The sequence below is a fragment of the Coloeus monedula genome (genome assembly GCF_965178545.1).
Source record: "Coloeus monedula genome assembly, chromosome: 9".
Taxonomy (NCBI): Eukaryota; Metazoa; Chordata; class Aves; order Passeriformes; family Corvidae; genus Coloeus; species Coloeus monedula.
Window position 1 is genome coordinate 25,013,102 of NC_138789.1, and position 22,274 is coordinate 25,035,375.

At 40.1% G+C, this 22,274-nt stretch overlaps 1 protein-coding gene across 1 annotated transcript in view; it reads right to left on the reverse strand.

Moving 5' to 3' along the window:
- Positions 1-22,274, reverse strand: part of LOC309576307 (BEN domain-containing protein 5-like) — a gene marked incomplete at its 5' end in the record, with an annotated part of 561,692 nt that overhangs the window by 94,161 nt on the left and 445,257 nt on the right. The window lies entirely within an intron of this gene.

The window sequence follows — 22,274 nt, forward strand, 5'->3', positions numbered from 1 at the left end:
TCAAGTTTACACAGAGGACTGGTTTCTGGAAAGGCTGCAAACCTTCACAGGGCAAACAAACCAGTACTATGAGAAAGTTAGGAAAATTTTTGGCCAGGAAAAAGCTAGCCCACCAAAGCCTTTGTGATGGTGGGGTACATCTGAAGTTCCCTTTTTCCGTAACACATAGCCAGCGCTGTTGCCTACTCCACATTCCCGGTCTTAGGTGATCTCTCCACCATTGCCTCTCCACAGCCTGCCACTTAAATCCATGTACTCCTGGACCATTATCACCTTTTTCTGCTTTTCTGTGGGCTGAGAGCAGGGCTTTCCCCACCTCATGGACAGACTGTTACTGCCCCTTCATCACGGCACTTTCCAACTTACTGTCTTCTCCCTAACTTTGCCCAACATCAGTGTGTCTAGCAGGTATTGAAGATTATACTGTCCAGTTTAATTTCTCTCTCCTAATTTGCTCAATAATGTCTGTGTTACTTTCATTTATTGTCAGCCCTATTGATCTTCTTCTAATCTAATTCTCATCACTGCACTCACTGTATTCCCTATGTGACAGCTGAAAGTCCTTGAGGAGGAAACATTGACCTGGTATTCCCTACCCTGAGCGCTCTTCCTTGGAAATCATGACAGATGAAAATCCTTTCCAAGCCCATCGTTCCTCTGTGGTAAAGCTTCACTGGCTGAAGTGCATGGACACAGTTGGTCATCCACTGAACACACTTGAGCTATGCTGGACACAACAGTGAATTTGGCCTGCTGGGAAGCCAAGTGGGGTGTCAGGCTAGAAAAAACACATTTTCTGAAACCTTCCTGGCCCTCAGTACCTTACCTCTTATACAACACAAAATATATTTGAGAGAAAATTCCTATCTTTCTTTTTCCAGAGGTACTCCTTGTTCTCTTAACTCTGCTAAGTCATTCTGAGCATGACCTTAGCAGTGTGCTCGAGCACATTTGCTTTAGTTTAAAATACTGAGATCAGTGTGTGCCAAACCTTTTTCCAGGTGTGCCAGGGTAAAAGGGAGCAGAATATCCTGCTGCTGCTTTGTGTCACCTGCTGAACTCCTCCTTTCCCAGGGAGCAGCAAAGCAGAGTAAGAAATCCTGTGTGTGAGCACAGGACCCGCCTTCCCCGTGGGAGCTGTGAGACGAAACATCTCCTAATGAGCTAAATTTTTATATAGATCCTGCACCTTAATCCTGATTCATATGTACAAAGCAGTGAAATGCCAGAGCTTAGCCCCCACTGGGCCAAAAGCTTTGCTTACATTTCTCAGCACAACTGGAACTCCAAATGCTATATATCTAATGAACAGCTAGAGCAGAAAATATATATCTGAAGCCTATACTCCATGAAAGCCTCTCTACTAGGAAAAAAGGTGGAATATAAATATCCTGCATCAAAGAAAGTTGGAAAATGTAAAGATATGGAACAGAGAGAAAGGCATGCAGCCCAACTGGCCCCCAGTTGTCTATTAAATGGGGTAAAAATAAACATTAAATAAAAACCAAAATAGCTTAGCTTGATACGTCAGGAAAACATAAGCATATAGGACCAGTTAAACAAATGGGAAATAAAATGAAATTTTTACAAGTATGTTCAGTTTGTAACTTTTTTCCAGTTTGAATATTGCCTTCAAGCTGACCTTGAAAAAAACAAATTAACTCCAGATCCAGGAAATCTTTGTGTATATGTTGAACTTTAAGCTGAAGTTATTTCTCTGACTTCAAGTGGAGCAGCACTGATCTTTTGCATCTAACACCTAACTACTGCAAGGGATTTGAAATGCCACCAGGTTCTTGGCACTGGCTCCACCCAAGTGCTCCAGGCTGGAGCTCGGTCGTTCCTGCCTGCCTGGTGACAGAGGGAGGAAAAAATTCTCAGCTCTGACCTTCATTGGACCTTGAAGAGGTTTCTCTGATTTAGCTCGTCAAGGGAAGTTTGCGTACACTCACCCCAGCCCTGGAGAGAAGCAAACAGCAAAGTGCTTTCCAGAATTGTGCATTTAAACATGCAAAAATGCCCTAATTATGGACGCAATCACTTTGTGGAAATTCCAGCCTGCTCTCAGATCTTAGGGCTAGCTCTCTGCCGTTTCCAGGGCTCAGCTGGATGCAAGCAGCCTAGTAACTAGATGGATTAAAAAAAAAAAAAAACAGACAGACTCACTTACGAGTAGCTATAAAAACAGCAGTATTTGAATTTAAAGAGAGAGACATTACAAATGTCACACCCATTAATAAAATAATTTCATCAGAAGAATCGTGGCTGTGGGGCTTTATATATTTTCTTCTTTCTTCAGTGCTGAAAGATGCAAATTGCAGCTGTGGCCCCCCTCTAGCATGATCACCCTCTCCCTGTTTTGACAGATTTCTTGAAAGACTCAGCTCACAAGATGTCTGGCTTTTTTTGTTCTGCCTTTAGGAATTTTCCACTTCTCAAACACCTGCCCCTGCTGAGATGCTTGGGACCATCCCAATCTTCAGGCAACCTACTGTCCCAAGAATGTCTTACAATCTGAGCACTGAAATGCAATGACTGTTGTCCCTGGTCAGGAAAGTGGTGACAGCTTCCCATGTCTCTACGGCTGGATTTCACCTACGTTGACAAAAAGGCATTCCATGAGAAACACTAAAATGATCCCCACAGCATCAGCCATAATTTATAAGAGACAAACAGAAATATTCCCTGCGTCATCACAGTATCGCTGTTGCTGTAATCCTGTCCTGCCCTTAAGGGGCAGCATCCTCTTTTCCACTCTGCTGGCTGTTTGAGATCCCAAGGGCAGGAAGAGGCCACTGGTGATTCATTCTGCTTCCCACCTGGAGCAGTTTCCAACTCTGGCACTGCCCAGAGGCACCATCCCTTACAGTGCACCAGGGCTCCGAGCAAACCTGCAGCAGATCGTGTTCACTTCCACAAAATTAACACAATCTTTAATTAATGCAATAAGCACTGATGAGTAATAAATCATATTAAAATACAAGGAAGGCAATTTTTTAATAAATTAAGCATTGATTCACTCAATAAATATTAATCTAGCAAGCATCAAGAATTCATGACATTTTAGAAAACTGGTTGAGGAACGTTGCTGGTGAGCTGGTCTGCAGTGTGCAGAATGGTCCCTGTTCACCCATAATACACACTTACTTTTAACTAATTCCTTAATTTATCCAGTTAAACAACTTGCCTGAAAGTGAGTCTGGATTATTATTCCATTGCAAGATGCAATTTTCTCGACACAGATTCTAACTCACCCCTCAGATTTTTTCCTGCTTCTTGGTAGCTCCTTTTCTAAATACCTCCTTTCTCTCCCTTTGTTTTGGAGGTCTTTAAAATATTTGCTGACGGGTGTAATTTAATTTTCACCTCAATTAACTTAGCAAGAGTTGCAAAACTAGGAAAAAAATTGCAGGGGGAGTGTAAATTAACCCATTCATTTAAGTTTAGCTTATCTATGAGATGTTCTTTCACACTTTGCTCTCTGCAGAGTTCCTCCAACCTTTTATATAGATGTGGGATGTGCAGCACTTGCTTTGACTTTTATCTACAGATTAGCAAAAGAGAAGGAAAAAAAGCCAGATGCAAAGATGCCCCACGAGACTGATATGGAGCTGTTTCTGTAGCAACCGATGATTTTCTTCTCATGTAAGAATGAGCCTCGTCATATCTAATTCTGAATGTATCTGGGCCTTACTTGCCAGCCAAAGCTGTGTCAAATATAAAGTCAATATAGTCAGAAAGAGTGATAAAAAAGCAATTATAAAGTCATCTTCCTACTCCTCCTCCAGCCATGATCCAAAAAATATCCTTATCCCTGCGTACTGTCCCAGCACATCATCTCCAAGGCCGCCACACCCAGCAGGGCAGGTAAGTGGGGATGGAGCTGGCAGCAGCCATTCAGGGATCTATTCCACACATGGTGCCGGAAGCTTCTTCAGCTTCCCGGCCTTCCACATCCCAGGAACCAGCAGAGGTTTTTCTAAAACCCAAGGCCACCTCTGAGTCTCCATATGAAATTCCTAAGCCCAGAGCTGAGACCAGCTTCAGCTCTAGAAAGCTCCTGTTGGATTTGTGCCCTTTCACTGCCTCCACTCTGTGGGCAGTTTTCGCTGCAGCTGTGAACCCAAAACCAGGCTGCCACTCACTAACAGCTCCTGCCACAGCCCCCACACAGGAAGCTGGAATTGACTCTCTGGGACCTCACAAGGACTTTGTCTTCCAAAATGTATTTTGGTCTCTGCTATTGATTTCTTCTCCCTCATCTGAGTGTGTTTTGAACATGTCTGTCCCTCACCACCTTCAATTTACTGTGCAGAGGGTTTAAGATTGAAATGAAGAGTACGATGGTATTTTTTTTCCTTGAAATTTTGCCACAAGTTGTCACTAATAGTGGCTTTTCTTTTTGACTTCAAAACTTTCTGTTTCTTTTCTGTAAACTGTGTTGACACACAAGTAATTGAAACCATTGTATCTTATCACAAAATAAAGCTGAGGATGTACTGAAGGGTGCATTTCACATTTCTGTGGCCTTTAGTATTGCCACATTCTGCATTGTCAATGCTTAAGAAATCTGTCCTTTCACATTATGGCATGAAAGAACCAGGGTTCAGAAAAGAATCAAAGAGATCCCAAGTGTGCAGCTGGGCACAGTTGGGTGGCACAATGTGGCTGCCCACAGGCATCACCAGGGTTTGCATTGGAGGGACAATGTGCAGGAGGGGGAGGTTAAAGGCTGTATCCCATCCTTCCTTGTTGCCACCTCCTGTTGGACAGTTTAAGAAATATTCAGGGCTGATCAACATCTGGATGAATTTTCTAAGGAAGGCTTAGATGAAGGAAGGTGTTGCAAAAAAGGTAAGACTTTCACATCTCCCTAGTTCCTCAAATGCAAGTTTCACTACTTGTAGCTACCTCCCTTCAGAGAGCAAGAGTTACATCCAAAGAGAAACTCTTGATTTAAATAATGATCCCAAAAAGCTACTAATTTAAATCCTGTAAAAAAGGATAATTTGATGATTTAAAGTTGCCTTTTTTCCCTCCACATTATGCTGAGCAATAATCTTTTCTTTCCATCCTGAAATCACAGGCTTTTGTTCACATAATGAAACAAGATCTCACATTTTGTACTTCCTTTATGATTAGCTGCTAAAGTTTCCTGGTATCATGATAAAATGAACCAGTCAGCTTGTTGACACTTGACTGGGATTTTAGCAAATTGCATCTGCTGTAGCCTACTCTGTGGAATCAATTATTGATAATATAGGTGTGGAAGAACATTTATAAAGTGGTTTGGGATATGTTATCGCTCATGCTAAGAACTATAATGAGCATTTTAAACCATTTTGACAGTGACCTCTGCAGATATTTGATTGCTGCAATACGTGGTAACTCGATTCTGGTTTAGAATCAAAACCAAGTCCGAATAATGAAAGACAGTGCCAAACCTTTAAGCTACTTTACTCATTCTTCCAGTGCACATATTCTCCTACTTAATATCTGACACTTGCCTATTTCTTTCCCCAAACCAACGATACATGGTACCTTCCTATTTTCCCAAAGCACTGCCAAACAGGTAGCTGAGATCTCTCCTTCTTCCCCTTTGAACTACTTGTCTCAGGAACAGAAGATTCACACATAATGTTCTTGCAGCCCTGTTGTGCTCCAAAGCTATTTAGAATGAACATTAATACAACAAAGGTTAAGGAAAGGTGGAAAAGCCATTTTTTTAGCACATGTACAAACACCCTGAAGTATCTATGGCAGAAGTAGAAGGTTGCAGCTCCTTGGTGAGGAGGTTCCTACCAAAAGCTGTAGATCATTGCCCAAGCCAGGGGAGGTTGAGGTCCTTCAGTGACTGCCCAGTGAGGCCACTGACAATGGGCACTCTCAGCTTTATGGGCCCCACAAATTCATGGTCTCTTCCATGTATTCTTGAGTGACATCTACTGGTGCTTCATCTATAGGTTGCCTTATTTACGTACACAGCACTCATAAAGTAGTACCCAGACTCACAGTGAACCGCTAGGAATCCAAAAGAAGGCGCCTCTCTGTTCACTATAGATATTAACAATCTTGACAAAAAGTTGTTAAGGCTATCTCATCTCTGGGAAGAAAGGGAGGAGGATGGAACTGCTTTGGAATTAACTGGTCCTTAACTTTGCCAATAAAAGCTATGACAACAGAAAACCCCTTGTCTGAGGGAAAAGAAGGGATGATATAGCCAATACCTTTGTTCTGATCTTTCCCAATAGCTCTGGGCCTGCAAGAAATTAAGGAAGAGTAGAGGCCCATTTCTCCATGGCCTGGCCCCTCACCCACATTGAGATCAAACCCGTTTTTAGCTGCACTAAAACAAACGTGGTTTGTGCATGTTTTAAATGTACTTACACAGCAAGGGTTCAGGATCTACTCATTCCACAATTTAACTCAGCACTCTAAGGGGCTTGTTTTGGTGAAACACTGCCATGCAGGTTTTTCACAGTTTCTTGTATTACTATGTAAATTGCAGAGCTGTGGTTATAATCCTGTGCTTGTGACATCAATTACTTAATGCCTATAGAGATTATTGTAATGCCACAAACAACGGATTATGTTTTAAAGTACATAGTAAGCAGCAGGAACTAACAAACCCTTCTCTTTAAAATTTATTTATTTTGAAAAATAGAGTAAACAAGGGCAGGAAAACTGTACAGACCCCACACAGTGCCATTAACAACCAAAATCTATCCTTGACACAGATCCCTTTAGGCACAGCTTTGCCATTCTTTAGTTGTGATTCTTATCTTATATTAAGGCTCACAAAGGAAAGGAGCAGCTTTTATGAAAGCAATTATGAACTTTGAAAGTTCACCATTTGTTGGGGGTCTGGGGAAGAGAAGCAACAGTGTTCAATGAATGTGTAATTAGAAACAAAGCATATCTACCTATACCAGTAATGGGATATTGACTGACCAGCCATTGTTTATGGGCTGGTTTGGATAACAGACAGCACAGATCAACCCCCAACACAGGCAATTTTTAAACTAAACATACAGTTGTAGGAGCCTGTGATTACATCATAAGGGAAACACAAATTTGGGAGCTCATGTCCCTGCTCTGGCCCATCTGGACCTTAAGATTGAGCTCTGAACCAGCAGATCATTTCTCCCAAACCTTCTTTTGCTGCCTGTAACTCAATAAATATTTACTCAAATTGGGACTAAAGTTCCAAAATTCATATCTGGCATAAGCAGTTTAGTTACCAGCTAGTACCAGTTTAGTAGCAGCTTTCTATTCTCTCCATGTCAACTAATACTAAGTTTAATAGTATCTTAATAATCTCTTCATGCCAGAATAGCCAGCACCCTGGTGGGGAGAAGACTGGCTTGGGTTCAAAGGCATTACTGTTTTGGAAAAAAAGGGAATTCTATGAGAAGGAAAAAAAAACCACCTGGGGTTCTGGAGATGTTGGGAAATTTTCTGAAACATGAGAATTTTTCACTGAAAGAGTGGCTGACTCCAGCCCCCCAAGCTCTGCTTGGGCTGTCACAGCACCACTACAGCCAAAGACTTTTCTGCAATAGGGACAGGCAGGAGGGAAGGGGGAATAACTCTATGTTTTCACATTTAAATTAGGAGGATTATTGAAAATCCCTCCCCAACCTCCACATATTGTGTAATGTCTCTTGATTACTGTATATAAGTCAAGGCAACATGATAAAAATTGCAGCAAAAAGTCAAATTAGAATCTATTATGGATGGACAAATACATAAATTTATATGTCCAACTATTTTGGTCTCATCTAATTTCAAGCTTTTCATCTAATTTCAATTTGAGTCTGTTTCCTTTCACAATCCATGGCAATGAGTTTGTTTTTCTATTGCTCCAAAAAAAATTTTTTTTTCCCGAACCAGACCACAGCTTGTGACGTTCACTTCAACAAATGATTCAGAGCATCCAAATCTTCATTCTCCCCAAACCTGCCTGTTTAATTACAGCCCATGACAGCACTGTCTGGAGAAGTCAAATGGTACAAAAGAGCGTGGGCTCTTCTGGAGGTAAAAGGAACAGTCTGACTTTCCAAACAGACCCATCGCTTTCTCATTTGTCTCTGAAGTAATGTCGCTGTACTTTCCTATGAAATGTGCTAAAATCATTACTAAATCCCTGCAACTGAGTATCTTGAGCCACAGAACTTGTGGAACAAGGTACATTCAGGCTGCAACTGCCATCAAAATTCCTTAGAACTAACAGGGCGGCTCTGGGACTCCTTACAGCCTCTCCCAGGGTCACTCTGCCTTTGTACACTATCTAGTGTAATTCATGTTTAATCTATGGGTGGTGTCTCTAGAATTGTAAATAAAAAAGTCAAGTAACGGCTACCAGAACCAAGGCAGCATTTCACTCTACAAATCTCAATTGGTACAGTTTTATCTTAGTTCTTAAATTTGGCATTTTAGTCCAAATCCTTCACCCTGGTGCTTTAAAGTGTGAAAAACATTCCAGGGGAATTTTCATTCACAGCAGCTGAAGAGAGTTATATATGTTGTCGATAACATGTTATGTTTTATTAAAGGAGAAAATAAAAGTTTGGTTCATCAAAATCAATGAGCTGAATTAGTTTCCCTGAGAGCAGCCTGGAATGGAGATCTGAGAATCTGAGAAAATGAGGCCATCCAGATATTACAAGTTTGCTCCTCTCCTCACTCCATGTCAGGTTATTCTGACTAATAAAATAGGGGACAACATTTGTCCTGTCCACTGAACAGAGATAAGAGGTCTGAAACCCTCTTTTCATTAGCCTCATTGCTAACTGGTTCAAATTATCTCTCTTTTACAGTTGTTCTATAAGCAATTCACTGGGGACCTGCTACCTGATGTAAATCTAGTGGTGGTTAAAAAACCCAGAGCATGCACTTGTGAAAAAGCTGGTGACTGGCAAACTGGGGACTACTTTGAGCATGAGGTCCTAGTGGAAGAGAGAAGGGAGCCAAACGCTCTGTTAACCAATTTTAACATGAAACTGCCCATTTTTTGCATCACAAATGTGGAGATGCTTCAGGGCTCAGTCCAGCCAAAGGCTGAGTTTCCCCAGTTCCCCCTGGTGAGACAGTCACTGGGGAGAGATTGTGCCCCTCAGAACCAGATCCCCACAGGACAGAAGCTGAGATTTGCTCACATGTAACAAACATTTAACCAAGAATGTGGTAACTTTGTCATGAGATACTGCAAAGCACTTGTCCTTTGGGCTGCACAGAAAATATGTTTCTCCAGGTAATTTGAAATGTGGGTGTTTACCTGTGATTTGTGAGTCACTCTGAGGTTTCCATTTTTTTTTAGAAATAGATAGTTCTGTATTTTAATTGCTACCATTGTCCTTATTTATGTTCTTCATTTTTTAGAAGAAATCTAAGAGGTTTCCAAGCATCCATTGAGCATTAACCTTAAAAATTAATTATCTAGATGTTTACAACAACATTTACACACTGTGTTAGGAAAAGCAATTTGCTTCCCCAAAGAGTACCTATTTTTCAGTTAGCAAAAAAGCTGTGGTATGTCAAGAATAACTCAGGAGGAAGCATCAGTCCATCATTTCAAACCAATTTCACAGCTGCAGGAAAGGTGAACAAAGTTTCCACAGGTGAAAATGCCAGGAAAATTTATCCTTGTTCTTAGCCTGAACTCTATTGTGTCAGACAGCTATATTTCAGGATTTTTTAAATTTTTTTTTTTTTTTTTTTTTTTGAAAGACCAACACAAATGTAAATGTTCCAATTTATAGTGGCAAAATTAGGTGTCAGATTCATTCTTGTTTTCAGTGAGCTTAAATTTTTCTTTTGGGCACTGCAGACAGAGAACATTTTTCCTTCTGAAATGTGGCTCCCCTTGCCCACGGTCCTGCGGGTTTGGGTTATGGAGGAGACACAGGAGCCCAGCTCAGCTTTGCCCTCTCCAGTCCCAGCCTCCCCAGAGGAATGTTTATTCCCCACAGACCACTCCAGAAGTCTCTCTGCTGTGTCAGACACCAGAAATATATCTGTGCTAATTTCCAACTGGAAAAAATATGAGAGTTCACATCTTTTATATCCCCAAATAAATAAACTAAACGGTTCAGACAATACAATAGAATCAGTACTTTCAAACGAGCTTTTTCATGAAGCCTGAATAGATTTCCAGCCCACATGAGCAGAAAACTAAGTAAAATCATTGGGGATTACTGTTAAAAAACTCCTTGGAAAAAGGAAAAAGAGAAAGAAAGAGAAGCTGATCTTTGGGCAGAAAAGGCACTTTGCATACAAGGAGCTGGCAAAGCAAGGGGCAGCAGAGAACAAAGTGTTAAGAGAACAGAAGATAAAAAGGTACCATTAGGAAGATGGCTTTGGAGCAGATTACACAGAAATAAGACAAAATTTTTCTGAAAACAAAATAAGCAAACAAACCAGCTCCCCCAGCCCTCTGATCAGCAAAGAAATCAGAACTGTCAGCTTTCATCTGCCTTGTACAATAAACCTAAACTCAAAAGAATAGTTAAGTTTTGATTCAAGCCACACAAAGCTAATTTTTGCTGGTCATGGCTTTCCCTAAGTAGGTGTTTTGGACTCTGAGGAACATGAGATTTTCTAGGCTGGGGAGTGTTTTAGTATTGCTACTGTGTCAACTTTGAATTATGCACAGATTTTTAAATATGGAACTGTTCCTCTACTTATGATGACAGGCACATTCACATCATATAAAATTGGGAATGAGGAGAGCTTAACAAAGCCAGTGAGTTCTGAATTGATCACCTAAAACATCTGCTGTATTGCTTAGGAATTGCAGCACATATGGTATATCAGAGCATCCAATATTTGGAGGCACACTACCTATGCAGAACATCCATAAAATGTCAGAAACACCCATTTTGGCCATCTCAATCTTAACTCTGAATGTTCTTTTTTTAAAATGAAATGCCTAAAATTATTTCTGGGTTTATTTTTCTGTTTTATCATGTAATTTGATTGCAATCCACTTATCTCCTGCCCTGAGTCTCCCCTGTGTTTCTGTACAACACTGGGAATGCTAATAGTGTTCAAAACAACCACAAGAACATAATGGAAAAGAGAAAAAGAAGTGATCATCTAAATGTGATCCTTCCTATCTGAGTCAATCTATTCCTTGCACTTATTCTGAATCTCGCCACTGTTAGGGTACAATAATCCAACAGCAACCCTAGCACAATATTGATCAACAACAAATCAGGAATATGCATTCAGAATGGGATTTTGCTCTGATTTTCCAGTCCTCCTATATTATGCTCCAGGTCTTGCCAAGAGAAAGGATGTGACATTTTTCAAGAACAACTGACCTAAAAGTGAATTATGCACCCAGATACTTTTTAAGCAGTAATGTATTTTTTAAAATGATTCTAAGCAACAAAATCTCACTAAAACAGGTTAGATTGGAGCCTCTGATTTTGTGTCAAAAAAAAAAATAGCGAGGCAAAATATCTCAAATTATCAAATAAAAGTAATTTTTTAAACTCTACTGCCCAATTATTGGCTTTGCTTTGCAAGTTTGGCTTTGATTTGGGCGAGATAAGAAAGGCTGGACTGTCATATCCACTCAGACTACATCCCAAAGGAAGAGAGAGCTGCTGTGCAAAACAGAGAAAATACCAAATGGGGCATTGGAGCCACAGAGTCAGAGGAACCATTACATCGAAAATAAATTCTTCAAATGGGAACTAGTCTAGGGAACAGTACAGGTTCAGGAAAGATGGCAGAGATCAGCTAAAATACTTGCAATTTCTCATGCCAGAGTTTCCTTTAACCAGTTCAAGCTCAGAAAGAGGTAAGGGTGAACCATGAATCAACACTCACCGAGTCTCTCTGGTAAACTTATTATTTGTTGTTGCAGTCTCTTGCAGAACTCGAGACAAAGGCTTTCCCTCTGCAGATAAATACTAATAAAAGTGCCTGTATTTTCTCACTGCTTTGAACCTAATCCACAGGTAAAAATTAGTAGCAAGTTGCATAATTCTTAAAATCCCTCCGAATTTTATTGGATTACACTCTACAAGTGATTACAAATAAACTCAGCACTAATTTACCCTTTATATCTTCAGGCAAACTGGAGAGATCCTACTCACCCATCTCAAGCATTCAGAATTTCAGAATTAATTCAGTATTTCGGAATTAAAATATCATTCTGGGGAGACCAAGAGATGAATCATGTACCAGCTTTGACAATTCCAGCCCACATAAACAGAAGGCAACGTGGAACCCAAATTACAACACACAAAATCATGAACCATTTTAAATAAGTTCTGTGCCTAGCAAGTACTGTCCAGCTTAGCAGAATTATTATTTCTAACGCTGGAATGCTAAAATATGGAATTTAATGAAACTGCATTGTGTACTTAATGATAGCCAGCTGAATAATTATGAAAATGAAAAACTTATTTTCTCCCTTTATATCCTCAGGTCATTGTGAAATCAAAGGGGGCAAAAATCACAGCTCACATTATCTGTGCCATAAACTTATTGTTAACCTAAAAGGCCTCGAATTTTATAAGAAAAACAAAATTCAAAGCTTTTTCAAAGAGCAGATCCCAAAAGTAAAACTATTGCTGAAGCAGAGAGAATTCTGTGAGGGCTCCCTCTTTTGGCAACAAAATAAAAGCTTCGCAGATCATCGTGAAAAGCTTTTCACAAGAGGTTCTTTGCTTTCAGGAGTACAACCCTCATATCACACACGGCCTGGCCTGATTGTATTTTATCTTCTAGGGAAGACCTCGGCTGCCCAAAAGTCTTCCTTTACCAATACAGAGAATGCTGCTGCTCTTGAATTTTGGAGTTACTTATACTGTTCCTTGATTCTGAAGAGTGCTTGGAGCAAGAGGAACCACTCAAAATTCTGCGTTTTGCTGGGAGCAAAATCTTGCTGGGACATAAGAGTTATAGAACTGGCCAGGAGCAGGCAGAAACAGAAGCAATTTGGCATTGGCTGGGATAAAAATCACAGGATTAGTCAAGAAAATAGGTCACAGAGGACAGGCCAAAGAACAACTGTGAAAAATGGCTTTTTCTGATTAGTCCCTTCCTGGGAAGTGTGCCAGAAAGTACAGAAGGTCCCCAGGAAATTTCCTCAGGCCAAGTTTCACTGTGCAGCTTTTCCATAGAAGCTGTCAAATGGAAAAACTAGAAGTTTTTTATCCCTCTTGGGATTGCTGGTGTAGAAGGTTTTTATGTGGGCACAGGGTTTCTAAGAGCTGCTGATGGCTTGAGAAGGGGCCCTGCCCTGAGTGTGGGCTGCACTGGCGAGGTGTTACACCTGAATTTGCAATTACCTGGGGGCTGGGATGATGAAGGAACACCTGAGTTGTTACCACATTTCTCAGTAAGATGGAGTTTGGGGTCAGTATGCACAACCTACAGGCAATTTAAGGCAAGTTTTATAGTATTGTACTGACACCCCAGACCCGTTCATATTAATTTGGCCTTATGTCACATAAATATATACATATACTCGATAAAAGATAGGGAAGGCTTTGGATAACTTTTTTTCTTTTGCTTCTCTGTAACTTATGTTACCTGATATTCTGAAACTCCAATTTTTTACAATGGGAGCTTTTTGGAAACTTTTGGTAAGGGTTATTGAAATTTAAAAGTTCATTATGTTATAATTGTTTCATCTAGGCCTCAAAGGCTTTTGTGTTACTGCTGTCCTGTGGGGAAATTGAGCAAGGCAGTGCTGGTCATGTGAACTCGGGAAAGGTCCTTATAAACATGACAGATATTATGGGGTCTTTCAATTTAAATACCCTGTCTGAAAAAGGCAGATCATTCTAGATTTATACACATAAAGAGAATATCATGGTAACTTTTTATTAAAAATTAAAATCTTTTGAGTCACAACAGAAATCAATATACCACAATTTGAGTGAAGTAGAATGATGATCCTGTGGTTAAGTAATTGAAAAGGGAATTGAGTAATCTGTCATTCTTCCTGCTCTGGGCAACTAAGCTCTGGATGTCTTAAGCACTGCATTGTAGGCTCCTAAAAGAGTCAGACATCATGTTTCCAAAAGCAATTTCAGCAAGCAAGGCAGCATTTTGGGTACATTCCTAAATACAAGTCTTCTTTTTTACATTTTGCACATCCTGGAATTGTGGCCTTTTCTAACATCCGGGACTAAGAAGGTTCAAGGAGCTCAGCAAGGTGCCCAGTAAGGATGGAGAGCATGACCACATGATCTGAGACAATCAAGCACTGCCCACCTCTAACCTGGCAGGTGAAAACCGACCATAGCTGTAAAATTATTTGGAACTGTGAGGCTGGGCAGGAGCTGCTGAGACCTCTGAAATGTGCAGAGCTGTGCTGAACCCAGTCCCTCTGCCTTAGAGCAATGCTAGACCTGCCTGCAACTGGCTTTGAAAAGCATCCTAAGAGGTCTGATACCTCAAATCACTTTTGAAAATGAGACTAAACTACCTAAAATACTTATGCATTACAACATAGTGTTGTGGAGCTCAAGTTCTAAATTCAAAAACTGAAAACTGAATGGCTCAGCTCAGCAAGAAGGCTGTATTACCTTTCTTTTGTTGTTTCTCTCTTTTACCAGCATAAGTTTGTCCTATCTGGGAGAACATTGTGCAGTGCTGAGGTGTTAGATAAGTTTTTGTGCTCAGATTGTCCTTTGCTGTATGTGTATACACAATTACATACATCACTGCCTGCTTATCCTGTGGCATGAACCAGAGCGAGGTGGGCAGGGATGGGTAATCTCTAGGATTTAAAGAATAAAGGCAACACAAATGCAAAAAGGTGGATGGTGAAGACAGGCAAGCCATGATGCAGCTCTGTATGAAAATATATCTGTACAAACAGAATAGGCAAAATCTGTCCAGGCTTCAGTACGGACCCGAATAACCTCCAGAATCTGGAATGATGCTTCTTTTCTTTACATGCCATCAGTGCCTTTCTTGCACTCAACTGCAGCAGCTCAGGAAGAGGAGAGTTTGCCTTCATTTGGAACTTGCCTGTCTTTTGTCACAACCTTAATTTCATTGAGTTGCTGAGTTTTGTTTCTCTATAAAATGCACCATTCAAGCTTCCAGCAAACATGCAGATTAGCCTTATCCTAATGCACCTCATCTCTATTTATCCCGTGATAATTAGTCACATAAATTAGAAGTCATTACCAAAGGCTACAAAAACCTTTAGCAAAGGCTTGTTGACAGGCTAAAAATGTTTAAAATACTTTTAGGTCTGAGGGTGGGAAGAGAGGGGTATGTGTGGGGGGGGTGGCGGGGGGAAGAGAAATATCATCATCAGAGGAAGGAAATTCTGGCAGAGAAAATGGGGCTGTGTTAATCTGTATTCATTCCTAAAGAAAGACTTATACCACTGTATGCTGCCACGGTGATGTATAACAGAGGACATTTAAAATGCCAAGCCATAAAAGTGTATTTTCTTCATTACATTTTCGTTGAATGCTTTGATCTTCCCATTTTACGCTACAAGTTTGATTCATCATTACTTTCCAGTAAGAAACTGCCACATTTGATTGTGGAAAGAAGAATTCTTATCTAATTGCAATTTGTAAGCACAGGATTTAGTGTATTGTTGCCTGAAAAATGGAACTGTCTAAATTATTTTCCCTGAAACTAACATCCTCAACAAATAAAAGCAACATGTGATAGCTGGGCATAATTAAAGAAAAATGACACCTACTGTTACATGAATAAAGAAAATATGTTGATGACAAGAAAGGGGGAAAAAATGTGATTTCCCTGCAGTTTTGGTAAAACACAAAAGCATCACATTTTAGTTCTTTTAACACATTTGTTCAATGACTTGGAAAAAAAGCAATCCCATCCTCCAAAGCAGCCTGTAATGTACAGTTATTTCCCTGCAGTCAGAGCAGTGCATGTCAGACATTTTGGATTTACTGTGCAGGCACAGCAGCCCTGTCTGAGTGTCCGGACACCCAGCAGCCTTTTCCCCAGCAATGGCACAGGAATGAGAAAACAGCCACAGAAATCTGGGCTTGTAGAAAAACCTCCCTGAAATGTTCCTATTTGCAGCTTCACTTTCAACAGCCATTTTGATCTCTTAAGGTGTCTATACATATTTTATACAATCAGTTTTCAAGCAACTTTCTGCTTCTTCAAACCATTTTTTTATTATTATTTTCTGCTTTATTGCTCGTCATCCTTGCTCCCTCACATGTGCTTATCTATTCCCTTTCCCAATATTAAGCAACTCATAGAAAACCTCTGGTAACAAAACATGTAATATTCTGTTATCATTTGGCATTTTACTATCCAAAGCTTAGCGTATTTGTCTTTTTTTCCTTTGTTTTCAGCACTGTCCTGTCTCTCCCCTCCCCACATCATTCACATATTCATTACAGATGCCTTGATAAACTCGTTTTCGACTCCGTGGGGTATGAATAGGGTTATGGAAATCACCTATCTATAGCAATACTTGATAACAAATATGCAGTGATAGCTCTGAAAGATGAATTATTCCCCATTCTCAAGAGCACCAGAATAGTATAATTTGTAACCTGTTGGAGGAAATGCTATCCTGACATTAGCAAGTTTTCCAGCCCATTCTGAGATCCATTCTGCTCCAGCTACTCCCTCAATGTACTCAAGAAAGTTTGAAGCCAGACTGGATGTTTCTACTCAAGTTGGCAATGCAGCTTTGACTGCAGAGAAGATATAGGCAGACAATAGTGTGTAATGTACTTATAGAAATATACCTAGAATATGACTAACTACTACAGGAGTACTATTGCTACCTACTATAATTATTACTGGTAAGCAAATATATACACAAGAAACACTATGAATCCCTAAAAAGAAAAAATATCTAATTATGTGTCTTCACTGCTTACAAATGATCTCAAGTATCATCTCAAAATACAGAGCAGTACTCCGAGTATAAGCACAGCAGTAATGAAATGATTGCTCTGGGGTTGAGCAGCTGTGTGAGGGATGCAGCCAAAACCTGGTTAGAAGCCACTGGCCTTTTCTAGAGATAGAAGAAACACTCTACATGAGTCACCTTCTGAGCCACCTGCAAACTGCATATCAACAAGCTCTCAAAATAGCAAAATCATGCTGGGGGGTGGGCATATGCGTCTCTTTCTCAGAACAGGCCCTCCAGTTAGGAATAATAAATAAGTAATGAAAAGAGAGCTTTACGCAAGAGTAAAATATGTTTTTCAAACATCCAGGTACTGAACTGGGTGTTTGTAGACTGTGAAATCTGACAGCAGCTGCACAAGAATTCCAGAGCTGGTGAGAGGCCTTACTAAAGTAATGTGATAATAACCACCCTGAAGATCAGTGCCCATTTTACCAAGATTACTCATCATGGCTACAATGTTGTGTTTCACCTCGATTCATTACCTGGACAGTTGCTCTCTGCATTGCCAGCCATTAGGACAAACCCCGGTATTGGGGCAGAAGAATTTTGCTGTGCACCCCACGTGAATATCGTGTAAGATCCAAAAAACTGCGCTCTAACCCAGTTATTCCAGTGCCAGTGTGGGTGCTGAGCTTGCCAACCAGTGCTTCTCTCCCAGCACCACCGGGAGCAGCTGTCACAGGCTCCTCAGCAGCCCTGTCATTGCCTGCAGCCAGAGTTACCTTTCCTGTGTATGGAGGAGGACCAATCAGATTAGAAAACACTTATTGACATTAAGCATCCATTAGATGATCTCCCAAGGTCCCTTCCAACCTCAGTGATTCTATGAAATATTCTTTTATGTCCATAAACACAAGCAGATCTGATCAAATATTGATTTCCAGCACTGCTCTTCCCGAGGCAGCCTCTCTATAACATTGTGAGGGAGACAAGTGATGGGGAGGATGAGGGATGTTTTCCCCTGCCCCGTCTCTCTTTTGAAACCTCAGGGAGCTCTCTACAGATTCAAGAGAAATAAAACACATGTGGTTTTGAAGAGAGACAGCTCCTGCTTAGGACTGTCAATATTGCTTTGGGTCTGAGGGGTTTTTCTTGGACCATTCAAAGGAGAAGTTTTGTACCTGGATCTGGATGCCCCCTTCAGCATGTGGACTCCACAAGCTTCTCCAAGTCTAAGACATAACAAAAATAAAAGGAACAAACAAACAAGACCATTCCCCAGTATCTTAGCCCAGGAAGAATTCTTGTTGCTTAAAAGGGAAAATTTCCATTTCTCTCAAATAATTTATGGCTATTGCTGCAGATATTCACCTCACATGAAAGATTTTTGGATACTGCAATGTTAGATAAAAGCCCTGAAATATCTGGGATAAAGGACTGTCCCTGGACCACAGTATTTCAAAATATTTGTCAGGCAAAATCAAAATGTGACCTTCTTCAAAATGCATAAAAAGACTGTTATTTATTTATTTTTCAATTTCCCCTAAAAGTTCCCTAATGTACAAAGAAAGTGGCATTACTGCAGGGCACTTCACAAGCATTTGGGAGAGTAGGAAAGGAAAACTCTCCCACTGAGCTCCTCTTTTTCAGAAGCATGATTCTATGATCAGGAATGAGCTGTTTTGATTTCTTTACTTTTTTTTTCTTTTTTTAAATTGCTTTACTATATTATACCAGATTTTTTTTTTTCTTGATTGCAGAAAACATTTTCAATCTGGAATAATTTTTAACTACTTCATTAAATTGTCCTAAAATACAAAGAATTTTAAAACAGTGTGCTTTTATGATGTGAAAATCCATTCTAGAGCTTAATGGAGCTACTGCTGTGAAATCATAAATCAGCATGTGCAAAACAATGAACCATAATATTTCGTGCTGATGTGGGAGGAACAGTTTCTGGTCTTTTATATAACTTCTAGTCTATGTTAAGCAAGAAGTATTAAGACTAACTTAGAGACACTGTCAGGGTTTGACAACAGGTATGAAAAACAAAAAGAATTCACTATTGCCTATCAAACAGTGTAAACTCAAGCCCTTTTAAAAATTATCTGAGCATCCTCAAATCCAAAATGAAGTCGGTGGAGTCCTGCAGTAGCTCTGTGCTTCTGAAACTCGGCTGCCCATTTTTAAAGGAGAATGGCAAAATACCTTGTGGGGATACAGAGCAATTTAAAGCATTATGAAGACAAAATACTAAGTACCACTTCTTACTGTACACACCATTTCATCAGGGCATTTTTAATCAGCATGCCTCTGAGAGAGCCAAGCTCAGCTCCACAATATTTAATGTCAATGGCTGCTGGTTAGCAGGGGTGGCAATTCTGCTTAGTGGGGACATCTTCCAGTGATTTAGCAGTGATTAGTGCTTCTCAGTCTCCTGCTGACTGTCGCTGCTCCTTTCTCTAACAATAGCTGCTTGCTTTCCTCAGCCCTTCTGCCTGCTTTCAGTGTTTTTCCAGCACCCCCTTCTTCCTGCCATCATTTCCTAGAAAGAGCTTTGGTCCCAAGGGCTTGGGACAGCCCTACTGAACAACCAGAGATGCTGTGACTGGCCCAGCTGGCAGCATTGCACTACTGTGGGACCATCCAGTCCCTTTCTCAATGCATTCAGCATTTAATTCCCCCTCCATGGATCTGTCCAGCGGCAACAAAACACTTCGACGCAAGTTTTCAGTTCCCTGGGTAGGAGCATTGTCGTAGGAAGGGAATTTTTTATGACCTACTTCATCCATTCAACAGGGATCTCAGCAGAGGCTGGCCATTTAAGAAATTCAACAACTTTTTGATAATTTTTGTTCGGTCCTTTTCTCTGTGACTGAATTATTCTTTCGCGCATTCTGTGTTTAGTGCGCTCACACATTAAATCCCAGTAAATGTATTAGTGGTGCTGAAGTCTGCTAAAATTCCAGACCTGCAATTTCAATCCTGCACTTTAAATCTGCAATATCACTTGACTGCTTCCTTCCCAGCGTTGTTAAAACAGTGGTTGTTCTTTTGTGGGTGGGGCTGGCTAAGTGAAGATTCATTAAATTCCAAAAAAAAAAAATCTTGCAGTTTCTAATAATTAGTTTCATTTAAATTTAATAACAGTGCAGCTTGAAGAGAATCCTGATTTAGTGACAGAAGATAACAGAAACAGTCCTTGCTTTTTCTTTCTTCTCACTGTTGAACAATATCCTTGTTCCCTCACAGGACACTTTGGGCTCATTATAGCAGCAGCAGATCATACCATGTCTAAAATACCAGTTATCTGTTATTGGGTTTGCCATGAACTTCTTGTGTAATCTTCAGCAAGTTACTAGTTTACCATCTAAAGGAATTAACCTCACACTGTGCTCTACCTGTTCTAGACATTATATGGTTTCCCTAATAAATATAATGGCAAGAACAGATAGTATGATATTTTTTAAGTGTTTCAAAGAGAGATGATCCCAAAATACTACGGGGTTTATTTATTTTCTTTGCTAACAACCAGGGAACCTTAAAGAAACTCTTTGAGCAATAGCTGCATTCCTGGTATCTACTGCTTTTAGAAGAATTTGCAAATTTTTTGGTATTCAAATGGCATCAATAAAATGATGGTTTATGAACACTCTTTAAAATGCAGAGAGGGAAAGAGAATACAGAAAGATGTAGAGTAAATCAATATTCCAAAGACTGCAGCCTATGAACCCAAGACAATAAGGACTCTATAACAATACAAGTCTACAGTGTACATAGAGTTTTGATATCAGACTCTTTTTTAATCAGAGAATGAATTTTATCAATGTTGGTCTAAAGTAACCTTGGGCACCGTTAAGATTGCTAAAGGGGGAAGGAGCCTGGATAAAATAATTACATATAAATCTCCAAGAAGAAATTGCATTTGATCCCAAGTACACATAGAATATATTACAACCAGGCTATTTTTAAAATACTTAAAGAGATTGAACAGTAAGAATTTTCTTGGGCATAAAAAGGAAAAAAGGCACCTACTTTTAATAAACATTTTATAAATTGTCCTTATACCTCTTTAAAGACTGCAGGAGAAATTCTCACTTGACATAAATGGTTCTAGACCTGCATCTTCAGAAAGTATCTGGAAGCAAGACCCACAAAGTACCCCTAGATTGTAAACTACAAGCAACACCAAATGATGAATCCAATCGCTGTTGGAACTGGAATCCAGCTGCACTGACAGCATCTGGCTTTAGGGGCTCACTTTTAGCTGGCCAGTCTCCATTTTCGTAGTGCAAGGAAAGACAATCTGGGGAGCAGTTCAGAACACACGAGAGGCCTCTGCTCTGGGCCATCCTCAGCACCTGCAGTCATCCCGAGGTGATCAGCCCCTCAAGATGCCTCAGCACACTCAGGCTTGACACAGAGGTGCCAAGATTTTTCAACATTGTTCAGGAATCAACACTTTTATTTTTCTGTTCATCTTTACAGTGAACTCTACATGGGTGGAAAGCTATGCCCAGCAAGGGATAAACGTCCGCTGGAGACTAAAGCTCCTGAGCTTGGGATAAGGCTACAACTCGAACTTCTCCCTCAAAAGTTGCTGCCATGCCAGAGCCACCGAAAACTTGGTATTATTGAGGCAGCCCAAGTGAAGCTTAGCTGTATTTCTTGCTCAGAAGCAATTTGGTGCACTGATTTGCATAATGGTGCACACATTTGCATTGTGAGCAACTTTTGTAATATCGTATGTAAATATTCCATGTGTCATAGGACTTACTGAAGTTCACAGCCTTGGATATGTAGAAACTAATCATCTAATATAAGTTAGCTATCTTGTCTCTCTTTAATATCAATGGACAGATGAAATCCCTTCTATAGGATGAATCTTTTTACTTCTCTTGGATAAATGTCTTAGGCAGAGTGAATCATCTTTTCGAGTTTCCTTGCACACACTAGCAATTTAGAAAGAGGCCAAATTGGCAGCTCAAACAAGGTCTTAACTATGGTTTGTCATCAGATGAAATTAATTTCACCCTAAATTTTGTAAAGACTGGAAGGCACATGAGGACAGCTACTTCCCTGAGCCATCCAGCTGCTGATACTCCCTTCTGGATTAGGTATTTTAAACTTAATCTTTGTAGGAAGATTCTCAACACAGTATTAAAGAAAGGAGGCAGAAACTTCCATTTCTAGTTTAAGTCCCTTTAGCAAGAGATGCTACAGAATAAGAAAAATCTAAAAATAGGAAAAGGAGTTTTGAAATACTTAAACCACATTACATAAGCAGAACTAACAAGCAAAACAAGTCAGATGAATTTCAAATGGTACTAAATATAACCTTGTAAATAATACCATTCCAGAAAGCTGATTTTCTGAATCAGAAAGCCAGTTAGCATTAATGGACATAACTTCTATGAGAGATAAGAAAAGAAAA